The 17,413-nt window shown below is 41.8% G+C and overlaps 1 long non-coding RNA gene across 1 annotated transcript; it reads right to left on the bottom strand.

Annotated features, from left to right (window-relative positions):
- Positions 1 to 15,271: 15,271 nt before the first annotated feature.
- Positions 15,272 to 16,279, bottom strand: LOC120727895. Its single transcript, XR_005694592.1, has 4 exons — positions 16,176 to 16,279; positions 15,873 to 15,978; positions 15,663 to 15,724; positions 15,272 to 15,569 (listed from the first exon to the last, which is right to left on the bottom strand). It is a non-coding gene; the product is annotated as an uncharacterized LOC120727895 (long non-coding RNA).
- Positions 16,280 to 17,413: the final 1,134 nt, after the last annotated feature.

Raw genomic sequence — 17,413 nt, 5'->3', positions numbered from 1 at the left:
CTCCCCGTTGTCCTCCAGGGTGTTAGAGATGATAGGATAGATGTTGTTAGTTATATGACAATTGATTAGTATATTTGGTAATACTGAAGCTTGAAAGTACTTTGTTAAACTCTATGCTACCATTCGCTTTTTTTTTTCCGCCAAATCTCCGGCGTCTGACGTCACCTACAACATGGGTCGCTTACCTTACCAGTCACATTCTTTATTGATAGTGGAGCAGCCGATCCAGCCTGGTGATGTTAGCCTGACCTGTGACATCATTAAGTACACTGGTGTTCCAATTGTATAAATTGCGAGTCCGTACTCGCATTCTCGGCGAGTCCGTACTCCCGTGCGTTCTCGGCGAGTACGCGAGTACGTACTCGAGTACGAGAGTACGTACTCGCGTACTTGAGAATCGAGAAAGGGCCAGTGATTCATTCGCTCTATGATTCAGCACAGGAGGGAGGGGGTGAGCGAGTCCTGAGTGATTCGCTTAGGCTTACGATTCAGCACAGGAAGGGAGGGGGTGAGTAGCTCAAATGTGCTGTTAGCATGTTAGCAGAGCGATGCTACTGTGAACCGAGGAGCTATTGTCTTGATGTGAGCTTCTACTCAGGGTTTTTTCTTCCAGTTCAGAGCAGAAATTTTTTTGTTAAGATACTGGATGTTGTGTTTTTCTCTACAATTTTAATTATAAGCTAGATACATTGCTGCTAACAGCAACAGGGATGAGTCAGTTGGGCTTGTGAATCATGATTCATGAGTCAGTAAAGTGATTCTCGAGTATTGAACAATTCGTTCTTGATTCGCGCATCACTACTGGCCACCTGTCCAGGGCACTGTTGGGGCAACCATCCCTTTAATGTCAACTAATAATGACTTCATGACCTTCTTCACAAATAAAATTTTAATCAATCTTAAATATGATCAACCCATCTCTAATAATCACTATGTACCACAGGCCTTCAAGCTGGCTGTAGTTAAACCTTTACTCAAAAAGCCATCTCTGGACCCTGCAGTCTCAGCTAATTATAGGCCAATCTCCAACCTTCCTTTCATATCAAAAATCCTTGAAAGAGTAGCTGTCAAACAGCTAACAGATCATCTGCAGAGGAATGGTTTATTTGAAGAGTTTCAGTCAAGTTTCAGAGCTCATCACAGCACAGAAACAGCTTTAGTGAAGGTTAAAAATTATCTTCTTATGGCCTCTGACAGTGGACTCATCTCTGTGCTTGTCCTGCTAGACCTTAGTGCAGCATTCAATACTGTTGACCATAATATTCTATTAGAACAATTAGAGAACACTGTAGGTCTTACAGGTACTACACTGCAGTGGTTTGTATCATATCTATCTAATAGACTCCAATTTGTGCATGTAAATGGAGAGTCCTCTTCACACACTAAGGTCAATTATGGTGTTCCACAGGGTTCAGTGCTAGGACCAATTCTGTTTACATTATACATGCTTCCCTTAGGCAGCATCATCAGAAGACATAGCTTAAATTTTCACTGCTATGCAGATGACACCCATGTGTTATCTGTCCATGAAGCCAGATAACACACACCAATTAGTTAAACTGCAGGAATGTCTTAAAGACATAAAGACCTGGATGGCCGCTAACTTTCTGCTTCTTAATTCAGATAAAACCGAGGTTATTGTACTCGGCCCTGAAAAGCTTAGAAATATGGTATCTAACGAGATTCGTACTCTGGATGGCATTACCTTGGCCTCCAGTAACGCTGTGAGGAACCTTGGAGTCATTTATGAACAAGACATGTCCTTCAACGCACATATTAAACAAATATGTAAGACTGCTTTCTTCCATTTGCACAACATCTCTAAAGTTAGAAATATCCTGTCTCAGAGTGACGCTGAAAAACTAGTTCATGCATTTATTACTTCCAGGCTGGACTACTGCAATTCATTATTATTGTCACGGCGGGTGTGCCAATAAATTTTGTTTACAGGAAACAGAAGCAGACACTGAAGGGCGGACAATTATCGGGATGTCCTAAAAACTCCCTGAAAAGCCTTCAGCTAATCCAAAATGCTGCAGCAAGAGTCCTGACAGGGACTAGAAAGAGAGTGCAGATTTATCCTGTTTTGGCTTCCCTTCATTGGCTTCCTGTTAAATCCAGAATTGAATTCAAAATCCTGCTCCTCACATACAAGGTCTTAAATAATCAGGCCCCATCTTATCTTAATGACCTTGTAGTACCATATCACCCTATTAGAGCACTTCGCTCTCGCTCTGCAGGCCTACTTGTTGTTCCTAGAGTATTTAAAAGTAGAATGGGAGGGAGAGCCTTCAATTTTCAGGCCCCTCTTCTGTGGAACCAGCTTCCAGTTTGAATTTGGGAGACAGACACTATCTCTACTTTTAAGATTAGGCTTAAAACTTTCCTTTTTACTAAAGCGTATAGTTAGGGCTGGACCAGGTGACCCTGAATCCTCCCTTAGTTATGCTGCAATAGATGTAGGCTGCCGGGGTATTCCCATGATGCATTGTGTTTTTCCTTTCCAGTCACCTTTCTCACTTAATATGTGTTAATAGACCTCTCTGCACTGAATCATAGTTGTTATTAATCTCCGTCTCTCTTCCACAGCATGTCTTTATCCTGTTCTCCTTCTCTCACCCCAACCAGTCGCAGCAGATGGCTGCACCTCAGTGAGCCTGGTTCTGCTGGAGGTTTCTTCCTGTTAAAAGGGAGTTTTTCCTTCCCAATGTCCCCAAAGTGCTTGCTCAAAGGGGGTCATATGATTGTTGGGTTTTCTCTGAATCTATTATTGTAGGATCTACTGTACAATGTAAAGTGCCTTGTTGTGATTGTTTTTGTGATTTGGCAATTCATAAATAAAATCGAATTGAATTGAATATCATCATTTTTAGATTCATGTCAGCCTGCAGTGCTGAATACAGTGGACACCAGTGTTCCAACTACTAGTGTTTTATGTATGTAGCCAAAGACTGGCGACACAGTTTATCAGTCAAAGAGAGACACTGCTGACCTTGTTGACATAAAACAATGAGTAATTTGAATGAATGACTAATATATAGAATATATAGAATATATAGAGAGATATCAGCTGAATGTTTTTAACCACAAAATCTGTCATTAACCTATGGGCATTCCTCTGTATCACACCATAATGGCTGTGCTGCCACCAGTTCAGTACTGTTTAAAGAAATAATTTAATTCATTTATTTTAGAAAAAACATCAGTCGTGAGTATTTTTGGCCAGTTGTAATAAATAAGTGTTATGACAATATGTGAAAGGACTAACAATTAGAACGTCTATCTCAGCTGTCATCGAGCGAATAGCAGGATACATCCTGGACTGATTGCTGCTCTATAGCTCTCCCTCACACACATATACACTAACAAATACACTGTCAAAAATAAAATGGTTTGTGAGCATGGAAGTGCCTTTGTCCACCCTACATCTACTGTTGAAGATGGAATATGACAAAGGGAGAGAAGAAGATGGCCTTTTTTGTGGCTCAAGAAAAAGTGAGTATCTGTATTATATGATTTAGGCATATAATATCTATGAAACAAAACATTGTGAATTTGAGAGTGAAATTTTTGTAATAGGCTAAAAAGCATTTTGTTGTTCTAAGTGAAAAGCAGACTACCAAAAGCAGAATATTACTTTAGGTCTGCACTCGCAGGCCTCGCTGGCTCAGAGACTTATCCCCATGAACAAAGCAAGACAATCAGAGCTCAATGTGCCTGCAGTTAAACACTATAGTTAATAGCATCCCCCACCATCCTAGATGTAGGGGAGGAACAGAAAAATATCTGAACATGCAGTTCAGGACAAGGTTTACAGTTTTAAGCACAACAATGACAACTTTTATCAAACTCACTCCAACAATTACTCTGTTGCGACATTTTGCCCCAGACCTGACCCTGTTCCTCCTGAACTTCCTCCTTTCATGGCCTTTTCTGTATTATTTTAGGTGTTTCTTCCATTTCTTTCATTCTGTTTTGAATGGATCTCTTGAGTGTTCTGTTTACCCACCTGTGTGAATTGGGTTGTTTTCTTCCCTGTGTCCGCACCATGCTTGTCCACTACGTAATTGTATTTTATCGACACCATCCTACTTGTACTTCTCATACTTCTTTCTACGAGGAGAATATTTCAATGGTCCATATTTGTTCTGGCCTTTGGCCTTCCTGCACCAGCATTGGTGTCTTTCATGGCCCCTTTCTGCTTTTGTTGTCTTCACCTGCTAGTCGTTACTCAGAAATCAGCATCCGTCTGCATTAACTACTATTTGAGTAAATCCTTTTTTTCCTGAATATTGTTTATTAAAAGTAATTTACATGTTTTATTAAAAATATTTTGAGATTATAAGATAACATTTTGCAAGAACTGATGTAAATTAATGATGCCAGATCTCACACATTATAAATAGAACTGAAAATATTCAGTTTATTAATCAAACATAATCAAAGAGTTGCAGCTTGAGAACATGCAAATGTGAACACATTTTATTACATCCTGTTGCACTGACATTTCCTATAAGAAGCAGCAGATGTGAAACAGCGAAAGCATCATGTAAGAACTACTTTGTGGTGCAGCGTCTGTACTTCTAAAAAAGTGTTGCTGTTTCTTGTAAATGAGGAGGGTGGGGCAGTGTGCAGCAGTGCTTGCTATTAAGAAAAAATGCTGCCGTTTCTTGTAAATGATTTTGGGAGGAGAAAGCAAAGTCTGAAGAGTGAATGTAGTGACTTCCTGTACCTAGAGGAGGGCTATGGTCCTCAGTACCATACTGTAGTAAATATGTCAGAGTGATATTTTAGGATTGTCATTTGTACTTAGAAACATATTATAATTTATGCTTAGAGATATATAATCGTTTATACAGGGAGTGCAGAATTATTAGGCAAATGAGTATTTTGTCCACATCATCCTCTTCATGCATGTTGTCTTACCCCAAGCTGTATAGGCTCGAAAGCCTACTACCAATTAAGCATATTAGGTGATGTGCATCTCTGTAATGAGAAGGGGTGTGGTCTAATGACATCAACACCCTATATCAGGTGTGCATAATTATTAGGCAACGTCCTTTCCTTTGGCAAAATGGGTCAAAAGAAGGACTTGACAGGCTCAGAAAAGTCAAAAATAGTGAGATATCTTGCAGAGGGATGCAGCAGTCTCAAAATTGCAAAGCTTCTGAAGCGTGATCATCGAACAATCAAGCGTTTCATTCAAAATAGTCAACAGGGTCGCAAGAAGCGTGTGGAAAAACCAAGGCGCAAAATAACTGCCCATGAACTGAGAAAAGTCAAGCGTGCAGCTGCCAAGATGCCACTTGCCACCAGTTGGCAAGTGGCATCTTGCCAACTGACCAGTTTGGCCATATTTCATAGCTGCAACATCACTGGAGTGCCCAAAAGCACAAGGTGTGCAATACTCAGAGACATGGCCAAGGTAAGAAAGGCTGAAAGACGACCACCACTGAACAAGACGCACAAGCTGAAACGTCAAGACTGGGCCAAGAAATATCTCAAGACTGATTTTTCTAAGGTTTTATGGACTGATGAAATGAGAGTGAGTCTTGATGGGCCAGATGGATGGGCCCGTGGCTGGATTGGTAAAGGGCAGAGAGCTCCAGTCGACTCAGACGCCAGCAAGGTGGAGGTGGAGTACTGGTTTGGGCTGGTATCATCAAAGATGAGCTTGTGGGGCCTTTTCGGGTTGAGGATGGAGTCAAGCTCAACTCCCAGTCCTACTGCCAGTTTCTGGAAGACACCTTCTTCAAGCAGTGGTACAGGAAGAAGTCTGCATCCTTCAAGAAAAACATGATTTTCATGCAGGACAATGCTCCATCACACGCGTCCAAGTACTCCACAGCGTGGCTGGCAAGAAAGGGTATAAAAGAAGAAAAACTAATGACATGGCCACCTTGTTCACCTGATCTGAACCCCATTGAGAACCTGTGGTCCATCATCAAATGTGAGATTTACAAGGAGAGAAAACAGTACACCTCTCTGAACAGTGTCTGGGAGGCTGTGGTTGCTGCTGCACGCAATGTTGATGGTGAACAGATCAAAACACTGACAGAATCCATGGATGGCAGGCTTTTGAGTGTCCTTGCAAAGAAAGGTGGCTATATTGGGCGCTGATTTGTTTTTGTTTTGTTTTTGAATGTCAGAAATGTATATTTGTGAATGTGGAGATGTTATATTGGTTTCACTGGTAAAAATAAATAATTGAAATGGGTATATATTTGTTTTTTGTTAAGTTGCCTAATAATTATGCACAGTAATAGTCACCTGCACACACAGATATCCCCCTAAAATAGCTAAAACTAAAAACAAACTAAAAACTACTTCCAAAACATTCAGCTTTGATATTAATGAGTTTTTTGGGTTCATTGAGAACATGGTTGCTGTTCAATAATAAAATTATTCCTCAAAAATACAACTTGCCTAATAATTCTGCACTCCCTGTAGGTTTTATCCTGTGCTAAGACTTCTATGGTTCTGACGCGGTCATCTGGGCTTTTCAGGAGGCGTGTCACTCTTCCTACGGGCCAGAAGGCACGTGGAAGGCGTGAATCCATGATCATTACGACAGAGTTTAGTGTGAGATCTGGGTTCTCCTTCTGCCATTTGTGTCTTCTTTGGAGGGATGGTAGATAGTCTTTTATGAAGTTCCGCCAGAAGTAATCTGCCAATATTTGTGCATGTCACCATCGTCGTCGACCTAGGAGATCAGAATCAGAATAGGATAACAAGGGAAGTGACGAATCATGTCGGCCCATAATGAGAAGGTTCGGGGTTATGGGATCAATATCCGCAATGTCTGAGGATACATAGCCTGGGGGTTTTGAGTTACGTTCTTAAGACCTCTTCAGTGACCATTTGTGCACCAGTGGTTCTCTTCAGAGCATTCTTCACAGAATGTCATGGTCCTGGGTCGGTGACCCAGCGCTTTTAGTTTGTTATCATTTTCTAGATGATGATTGTTTAAGTTCTGTGTTATATTCGGTCTGCCTCTGAGTCTGCGTCTGTATCTGTCTGTCTATGGTGTCACCCCATCTGTTTGTGAATCTGTCTGTTTAGTTCAATGTCTTGTCTGGTTCCATGTGTCTGAGTTTCCTGTTTTATTGTGAAGGTCCGTGTCGTATGTGAGTGTGATCAGTTTACGTTTCCCCTGTCCCGTCAGCCCAGATTCCTCCCAGCTGTGTTGCCCTCCTGTCTCTCATCCCCTGATTACTGGTGTGTGTATTTAAGCCCTGTGTGTTCTCCTGCCTGTTGCCGGTTCGTCTGTATTACTCAGTGTCAGTCTGTGTATCCACCGTGTCTTCTCCCTGCTGTTCATCGTCATCCTCCTCTGCTCGTTTTCATTCAGGTTTGTGCTCTGTAGTTTAGTTGTTTCCCAGTTTAGTTTAGTTCGAGCCCCGTTTGCTGTTTGTCCACATTCTTTTTGTGTTCAATAAATCACCTTCACTTCTCCACAACTGCCTGCGATTGGATCCTCATTTATTCCACACGGCTCGCCTCGGCAGCCGTGACACAGAATGTATTTCCCTCTCCCAGGCTCCACTGAAATGGGGTGCATGTGGGGGATTGAATTTGAAATCGATTCTCTTAGTCATCAGGACCGGCTGTAGAGTCGGAGCAAGGTTGTTAAAAGTGGCCCGTAGTTCCTTATCTCCCCCTTTGAAGTTAGTTCCTTGATCACATATAATTTCCAAGGGTGTTCCCCGTCGAGAAATGAATCGTTGGAGGGCCATGAGGAAGGAGTTGGTATCCATGCTGTTTAGGAGGTCAAGATGTATACACTGAGTCGTGAGACATTTGAATATTATTTCCCACCTTTTCTCCAATAGACAGCTGGTCTTGACCATGAATAACCTAAGACTGCATGATGCAGTTTGTCATCATAATCTTGTATGATCAATTTTGTCTGAGGATCAACAAAGCTGCTGCCATCCCACTCTTTAAAGTTGAACTTCTGCAGCTGAGACATGTCTGCTAGGAAAGCGACACACGTCAGTGCCTGATCGATCTGATCCTTGGTCAGGTCTTTACACATGAGCACTCTGAAGCCCAGCCACCTGAACACCTCTGCCAAGCTTTCTGCAAAAAAATGTAATTAGAGAAAAATATTTAAGCACCAGACACTAACAAAAAAAGAATAAAAAAATCAGCCCCTAAAATTTACAGGCATCTTTATCTGTTCCTCTTCTTGCTTTACCATCCAGGAAATTCTCATTGTTTATGATCACGCAGAGGCCGACGGGCCGGCTGATGATTTGATAAACATCCGAAAGCAGGGGTGGGCAACTCCAGGCCTCGAGGTCCGGTGTCCTGCAGGTTTTAGATATCACTCCGGGTTAACACACCTGAATAAAATTATTAGTTCATTACCAGGCCTCTAGAGAATTACAAGACACGTTGTGGAAGTCATTTAGCCATTTGAACCAGCTGTGTTGGATGAAGAACACATCTTAAATCTGCAGGACACTGGCCCTCGAGGCCTGGAATTGCCCATCCCTGTCCTAAAGAGTGGACACCAACGCTTTACATGTGTTACTACAGGCTGCGTAACCACAGAATTTCATCTACATATCTGTCTCAAGCGATGTCACAAGTGTAGGAGGCTGTTTCTGCATCAGCATCTCACCTTTGACATATTCCCATCTTGTGGCAGAACATCTGAGGAATGGACAATAAAACTGAGGTAAACAACCAAACACAACAGGAAACGCAGCTTTTCTATACTGTGTTACGTGTGTGTGTTACCATGCTGACATGAAGACACTTGGACAGGCTCGGATAAAGGGGGGGTGTAAGTCAGCTGTAAACTCGCCAGCTGAGGGAAAGTTTCTTTAATATGTGTTAATAGACCTCTCTGCACTGAATCATAGTTGTTATTAATCTCCGTCTCTCTTCCACAGCATGTCTTTATCCTGTTCTCCTTCTCTCACCCCAACCAGTCGCAGCAGATGGCTGCACCTCAGTGAGCCTGGTTCTGCTGGAGGTTTCTTCCTGTTAAAAGGGAGTTTTTCCTTCCCAATGTCCCCAAAGTGCTTGCTCAAAGGGGGTCATATGATTGTTGGGTTTTCTCTGAATCTATTATTGTAGGATCTACTGTACAATGTAAAGTGCCTTGTTGTGATTGTTTTTGTGATTTGGCAATTCATAAATAAAATCGAATTGAATTGAATATCATCATTTTTAGATTCATGTCAGCCTGCAGTGCTGAATACAGTGGACACCAGTGTTCCAACTACTAGTGTTTTATGTATGTAGCCAAAGACCGGCGACACAGTTTATCAGTCAAAGAGAGACACTGCTGACCTTGTTGACATAAAACAATGAGTAATTTGAATGAATGACTAATTTATTAATTTATGAATATATAGAGAGATATCAGCTGAATGTTTTTAACCACAAAATCTGTCATTAACCTATGGGCATTCCTCTGTATCACTCCATAATGGCTGTGCTGCCACCAGTTCAGTACTGTTTAAAGAAATAATTTAATTCATTTATTTTAGAAAAAACATCAGTCGTGAGTATTTTTGGCCAGTTGTAATAAAGAAGTGTTATGACAATATGTGAAAGGACTAACAATTAGAACGTCTATCTCAGCTGTCATAGAGCGAATAGCAGGATACATCCTGGACTGATTGCTGCTCTATAGCTCTCCCTCACACACACGTACACTAACAAATACACTGTCAAAAATAAAATGGTTTGTGAGCGTGGAAGTGCCTTTGTCCACCCTACATCTACTATTGAAGATGGAATATGACAAAGAGAGAGAAGAAGATGGCCTTTTTTGTGGCTCAAGAAAAAGTGAGTATCTGTATTATATGATTTAGGCATATAATATCTATGAAACAAAACATTGTGAATTTGAGAGTGAAATTTTTGTAATAGGCTGAAAAGCATTTTGTTGTTCTTAGTGAAAAGCAGACTACTAAAAGCAGAATATTACTTTAGGTCTGCACTCGCAGGCCTCGCTGGCTCAGAGACTTATCCCCATGAACAAAGCAAGACAATCAGAGCTCAATCGTTTTTTACTTGTGCAAGTAATCAGGATCCAGAGCTGCCAGCTCCTCACCTGATCCCAGACAACTCCAAATTCCAGCCTCCCCTTGCAGCCTTTTTGTTCAGTAAACACAACTGCACAGTCCCCTGTTGTAAAAGCTAAGGCACTGTGTGTGTGTGTGTGTGTGTGTATGTGTCTCTGTATACGTGACTTCCTGGTTCCCGGTCGTTTAACCACATCCCTAGTTATCAAAAGGTCATCTCCCCCCACCCGTATATGCTTAACTCCTCTAAATGGTTCACCATATACAAGCATAGGTGAGCCCATAAATGGCAGGAAGTAAACATTCCTTCCCAAATAAGGAAACCAGACTCTTACATGCAATGTGCCTGCAGTTAAACACTATAGTTAATAGCATCCCCCACCATCCTAGATGTAGGGGAGGAACAGAAAAATATCTGAACATGCAGTTCAGGACAAGGTTTACAGTTTTAAGCACAACAATGACAACTTTTATCAAACTCACTCCAACAATTACTCTGTTGTGACATTTTGCCCCAGACCTGGGGCCCGTTCTTCGTACCTCGCTAAGTAAGTTAGCTGGATTAGATTGTTGACGATTTCGCGTGATCTTGGATCGTTCGGTTCCCTGAAGCTCATCCGGGACTTGCTGTCATAGCAACAGAGCCATAAGCGTAAACCTGCTCGGGAGCAGGTTTACTTTATGTAAACAGGATTAGATCGCGGCCACGCAGGTATGTCCGCTTCATTTATACGAAAGCAACAGCGATATTCCACCACTGTTTCACCATAAATAAATAACATCAATGTAACTAAAGATAATGCAGCACTTGATCCTTTTATTGATGTTACACAGATACATACAGGTCATTTCCTGAAAAAGGGAAATGTACTATTAACATTCTATTACATGTATGTGATTATTACAGATGTAATACATATTTCAGAGTAGTAATTGTAAATTACTTCGTGTAATCAAGATGAGAGACCACGGCTATAAAAGCGAAGGTGGATTTGGGAAGCCTGTCGCAGCTATGTCCTGTCCGTATACGCGAGCCACCCATTGCGGAAGGTGCAAGATTGATAAGGAGTTCTCAGAATTCAGCGTATATTGCGGGATAGACAGGATCCTTTAGCTCAGCGTGACAGTGTGCTCATTGAGAGATATCGATATTCCCGTGAGGGTATTATTTACTTAACCAACTTGTTGATGAGGGGGTGCAGGACCACCACTTTTTTTTGCTCTGCCCTTTTCTTGGTTGCTGTTATGAACAAACAAACAGATTATTTCAGGGTCTCTTTCCAAGAGACGAAAAGCAATATAAGTGATAAATATTACCATTCTGTAGAATATTCTTATATTCCACTTTTACTTGTTCCCATGTTCTAGTGGGTCCTGTTGTGGCTCTAATGTGAAAGGGGATATAATATAACATATTATAATATAATATAATGTTGAATTTTTGGGAGTTTGCCCAACCAGTCTACATGTGTTTTGTGGACCTGGAGAAGGCATTCGACCGTGTCCCTCGGGGTGTCCTGTGGGAGGTGTTGCGGGAGTATGGGGTGTCTGGCCCATTGCTACGGGCCATTCAATCCCTATACAACCGTTGTAAGAGCTTGGTTCGCATTGCCGGCAATAAGTCGGACTCGTTCCCGGTGGGTGATGGGCTCCGCCAGGGCTGCCCTTTGTCTCCGGTTCTGTTCATAATTTTTATGGACAGGATTTCTAGGCGCAGCCAAGTGGCGGAGGGCTTTCGCTTTGGTGGCCTCAGAATCTCATCTCTGATTTTTGCGGATGATGTGGTTCTGTTGGCTTCATCGGGTGAGGGCCTCCAGCTCGCACTGGAGCGGTTCGCAGCCGAGTGTGACGCAGCGGGAATGAGGATCAGCACCTCCAAATCTGAGGCCATGGTTCTCAGCCGGAAAAGGGTGGAGTGCCCACTCCGGGTCGGGGATGAGTTCCTGCCCCAAGTGGAGGAGTTCAAGTATCTCGGGGTCTTGTTCGCGAGTGATGGGAGAAGGGAGCCGGAGATCGACAGACGGATTGGGGCTGCGGCTGCAGTAATGCGGACGCTGCACCGGTCAGTCGTGGTGAAGAGGGAGCTGAGTGTAAAAGCGAAGCTCTCAATTTACCGGTCGATCTACGTCCCTACCCTCACCTATGGCCACGAGCTGTGGGTAGTGACCGAAAGAACGAGATCGCGGATACAAGCGGCGGAAATGAGCTTCCTCCGAAGGGTGGCTGGCCTCTCCCTTAGAGATAGGGTGAGAAGTTCGGCCATCCGGGAGGGGCTCAGAGTAGAGCAGCTGCTGCTCCACATCGAAAGGAGCCAGCTGAGGTGGTTCGGGCATCTGGCAAGGATGCCCCCTGGGCGCCTCCTGGGCGAGGTGTTCCAGGCATGTCCCACCGGGAGGAGGCCCCGGGGCAGACCCAGGACACGCTGGAGAGATTATATCTCTCGGCTGGCCTGGGAACGCCTTGGTATTCCCCCGGACAAGCTGGAGGAGGTGGCTGGGGAGAGGGAGGTCTGGACCTCTTTGCTTAGGCTGCTACCCCCGCGACCCGACCTCGGATAAGCGGATGAAGATGGATGGATGGATGGATGGTAATATAATATTGGATATTATAGTGTGATATGATAAATCTACCCTACCGCCTACTGGTGTTGGCCAGAGGGGCCGATGGCGCGATATGGCAGCCTGGCTTCTGTCAGTCTGCCCCAGGGCAGCTGTGGCTACAACCGTAGCTGCCTCCACCAGTGTGTGAATGTGAGAGTGACTGAATAGTGGCATTGTCATGCGCTTTGGGTGCCTTGAAAAGCGCTATATCAATCCACTCCATTATTATTGTTATTATTAAATTACTTACGAGTTTAATTTGTCAGCAACTTTCTGCCAGCCCTCTCTCCTTGCTTTTGCAGCCTTTGCAGTGTTCCCTTGCGTTCTGATTAAACTCTGAAACTCCTGAAATCCCTCACTCAAGGGTTCTTGCTCTGCTGCCCAAAAATACCGAGCGCGCTCCTTCGACATTTTCGCCGACCAATCAGAGGGTTGCCGATCAATGTTTCTACTATCGATGCGCAGCCCCTTTTACGACACCCAGTGATCTCACATTACTTCATCCAGCTGTACTAATCGTCAACAGCAGGTGTGTTCGGAGAACCGGATTAGCGAGCTCACGGTTAGCGCGATGATTTGGTCTTGGATGTGTCATTTGATCTTGGATGTAGTAAGCGACGTACGAAGAACGGGCCCCTGACCCTGTTCCTCCTGAACTTCCTCCTTTCATGGCCTTTGCTTTCTGTATTATTTTAGGTGTTTCTTCCATTTCTTTCATTCTGTTTTGAATGGATCTCTTGAGTGTTCTGTTTACCCACCTGTGTGAATTGGTTTTGTTTTCTTCCCTGTGTCCGCACCATGCTTGTCCACTACGTAATTGTATTTTATCGACACCATCCTACTTGTACTCCTCATACTTCTTTCTACGAGGAGAATATTTCAATGGTCCATATTTGTTCTGGCCTTTGGCCTTCCTGCACCAGCATTGGTGTCTTTCATGGCCCCTTTCTGCTTTTGTTGTCTTCACCTGCTTGTCGTTACTCAGAAATCAGCATCTGTCTGCATTAACTACTATTTGAGTAAATCCTTTTTTCCTGAATATTGTTCATTAAAAGTAATTTTAATTTTTTATTACAAATGTTTTGAGATTATAAGATAACATTTTGCAAGAATTTATGTAAATTAATGATGCAGGATCTCACACATTATAAATAGAACTGAAAATATTCAGTTTATTAATCAAACATAATCAAAGATTTGCAGCTTGAGGACATGCAAATGTGAACACATTTTAATATATCCTGTTGCACTGACATTTTCTATAAGAAGCAGCAGATGTGAAACAGCGAAAGCATCACGTAAGAACTGCTTTGTGGTGCAGTGTCTGTACTTCTAAAAAAGTGTTGCTGTTTCCTGTAAATGGGGATGGGGGTGGGGGGGGGGTCTGGCTTTGCACATCGGATAAATTTGAGTTTGGTGCACAAGTCAAAAAGTTACTCTGAAAGCAAAGAAATCTATACTAATCTGTGCAGCAGTGCTTGCTATTAAGAAAAAATGCTGCCGTTTCTTGTAAATGATTTTGGGAGGAGAAGGCAAAGTCTGAAGATTGAACGCAGTGACTTCCTGTACCTGGAGGAGGGCTGTGGTCCTCAGTACCATACTGTAGTAAATATGTCAGAGTGATATTTTAGGGTTGTCATTTGTACTTAGAAACATATAATAATTTATGCTTAGAGATATATAATCGCTTGTACAGTGGCTTGCAAAAAAATTCGGCCCCCTTGAACTTTTCCACATTTTGTCACATTACAGCCACAAACATGAATCAGTTTTATTGGAATTCCACGTGAAAGACCAACACAAAGTGGTGTACACGTGAGAAGTGGAAGGAAACTCTTACACGATTCCAAACATTTTTTACAAATAATTAACTGAAAAGTGGGGTGTGCATAATTATTCAGCCCCCTGAGTCAATACTTTGCAGAACCACCTTTTGCTGCAATTACAGCTGCCAGTCTTTTAGGGTATGTCTCTACCAGTTTTGCACATCTAGAGACTGAAATCCTTGCCCATTCTTCTTTGCAAAACAGCTACAGCTCAGTCAGATTAGATGGACAGCGCATGTGAATAGCTGTTATCAGATCAGAAAACAGCAGACTCGATGAATTTAATATTAGTTTCGTGACATTGTAATGTGCCGTGTGGAAGACAGTTTACCTTATACTGTACACTGAAATAACCTGCTGGGAAAACTTTGTCTAGAAAAAGACTTTGAAACTATAATACTGTAAAACCAGATGCGATCATGGAAACACGTCGCTCTCCAGTGAATTTACACTCGGTTTACACTTTGTAGCGAAGCTATCACGAATGAGTTTATTTGCAAATCAATCTCAGTATAACCAATAAGTACAGTAACTTTGGAGACGATTTCTTCTTCACAGCAAAAGTTATGGAGGGATACAGATTTTATCAGGCTGTGTGGCATCGGCTGCCAAAATGTGTGCCCCCCCCATCTGTAATCCATATTGCCTTTGCCATCACAAAGGGTATATTTGCCAAATAAGTCACAGTATAACCAATAAGTACAGTAACTTTGGAGACCATGTCTTATTCACAGCAAAAGTTATGGAGGGATACAAAATTTATCAGGCTGTGTGGCATCGGCTGTCACAATATGTGTCCCCCCCATCAATAATGCACCTTGGCGTTGCTATCACGAAAGAGTTTATTTGCAAAATAAATCACAGTATAACTAATAACTACAGTAACTTTGGAGACCATTTGGTTTTTTTAGACTTCTTAATTTAACATCTACATCTATATATGTAGATATGTGTTCTCGACAATGTGTGCCATAAGAACACTAGCTGTGGACCTTTAGTGTCAACTATGTACAAGCGAAACAAATAAACACATCTTCTGGTGGTGGGCTATTCACGCAGAGCTGGTGGAACCACCGCAAACACATCTCACACTGAATCTGTAAAAAAATTAATAATTACAAATCCCAATGTTAAAATTTCATTTATGGGAACTGATCTTAACATTTAGCAGTCTTTCTTGATGTCATTACCCATTTGTTGTCAGTTTCATGCTCTTCTTCCCCGCAGAAATGACAGATGTTTGTCAAGTCATCTGTTTTAAAAAGTGAAATAATAGCACATAGAGTATACTACCTACTGCACTTATTACTTCATTCAAACAACTATATGGTTTGTTTCTACAGCCATCATGATGAAAATATTCATGATGTGAGAACATTGAATGGTGGAAAATGAGTTACCTGTCTCTAGGAGAAGAGTGGTGGCAATTTGCAGCCTGTGTGTGTTTATGGCCTTTTTTGTAGACAGAAAGTCTATTGACTCTTTTCGCAAGATCTTTTCAGCAAACTGAAAAAGAGATTCTAAGATGACTAAATAGGCAAATATCGTAAATGTTATTTTATAGTAATTTGTTTTCTGTGAATCAATTTCTTTCTTTTATTGTGTAATTATCTTATATTCCTTTTCCTGTCATTAACATTTATTACAACACAACATTTCCAATATTCTCGTATATATGTATGTATTACGGTTAAGACTCGTACTTTCAATGCAAAGACTCCACATGAGGTAGCGTCCACTTGTTTTGGGTGTTTGACTGTGTCACAAGTCCATCTTGAGACGTTGCATCCTTTTTTTCGCATGAATGCCCTGAAAGACAATAAAGATAATAAAAACAAATAACATGTTTTAAAATTTTGGTGTGTGAGATTATAATATTATTTTATGCCATGTTAGACCCCTAATTAAAGATTGTGAATTATTATGTAGTTTTAGTTTGCATTATTCTCCTGAATTAGAAGAAGGTGGTAACTATTGCATTTGTTAAACTGATTTGCATTACATTAGACTGCTGATTTATTGTGAATGAATGATATTGTTTTATGATGCATTATACTGCTGAGTTATAAGAAATACTGTTCGCAGAAAGTCATCGCCTTATTTGTCTGATTAGAAGAGAACAGAACATACTGGAGTTTTCTGCCCCATCTCAGCAGGAGCAGATAAACAGGAACTACTTTGTGGTGCAGTGTCTGTACTTCTAAAAGTACAGACACTGCGCTTAGGCGCTGTGTGAGAGAAAGCATGTGAATGTTTAGGCTTTTATGATTAGGTGGGGGCCACTAGAGGCTATAAGAGTTTGATCAATGCTCCACCATTTTGAGATCTGATACTGTCTGCGTACGGTGTCCATCTCCCACGCGTGTGATCATTAAAATCATTGTTTGACTCAACCCGGCCGGACCAGTGTTGTTATTGTGGTTTTTCCTTTTGTATCCATCCCCAATATTTGAATCCGTAACAGGTGACACAAGAAGGTGAACAGTATGGAGAGCTTAAGTGTCTGTTGAACATCAAGTTAAGAACTGACCACACTGTTTTGTTAAAATCATTACTTTTTAAAAGTCTACAACGCATTTCCATGGACAATTACTTGTGCTTTTTTTCCCGTTTCCGCCCATGATATAGAAATCAATCACTTACACAGTACACTTTGAAGAGATGTGGAGGAGGAGCAAAGATGAAATTCACACATGTATAACCTATGTGAAATTATTTTAGACATTTGTCTGATGTTTTAGTGCTAAACCTCTGCAACACTTTATGCAACTACTAAACATTATTCTCCCCGTGCTATATTTTCTAATGTAAAAACATCATCTCATACAGACATCAGGTCTTCAAATAAACATTGAAACATGGGGAGACTTCTCTTTAAAGGCAAAATTAACCCATAACACCACAATATCAGAAGGCCAACACAAAAATTCAAACCTGTTGC

Source organism: Simochromis diagramma, unplaced genomic scaffold (assembly GCF_900408965.1).
Source record: "Simochromis diagramma unplaced genomic scaffold, fSimDia1.1 OVJJ01000205.1, whole genome shotgun sequence".
Taxonomy (NCBI): domain Eukaryota; kingdom Metazoa; phylum Chordata; class Actinopteri; order Cichliformes; family Cichlidae; genus Simochromis; species Simochromis diagramma.
This window is presented reverse-complemented; position numbering and strand designations above follow the sequence as displayed.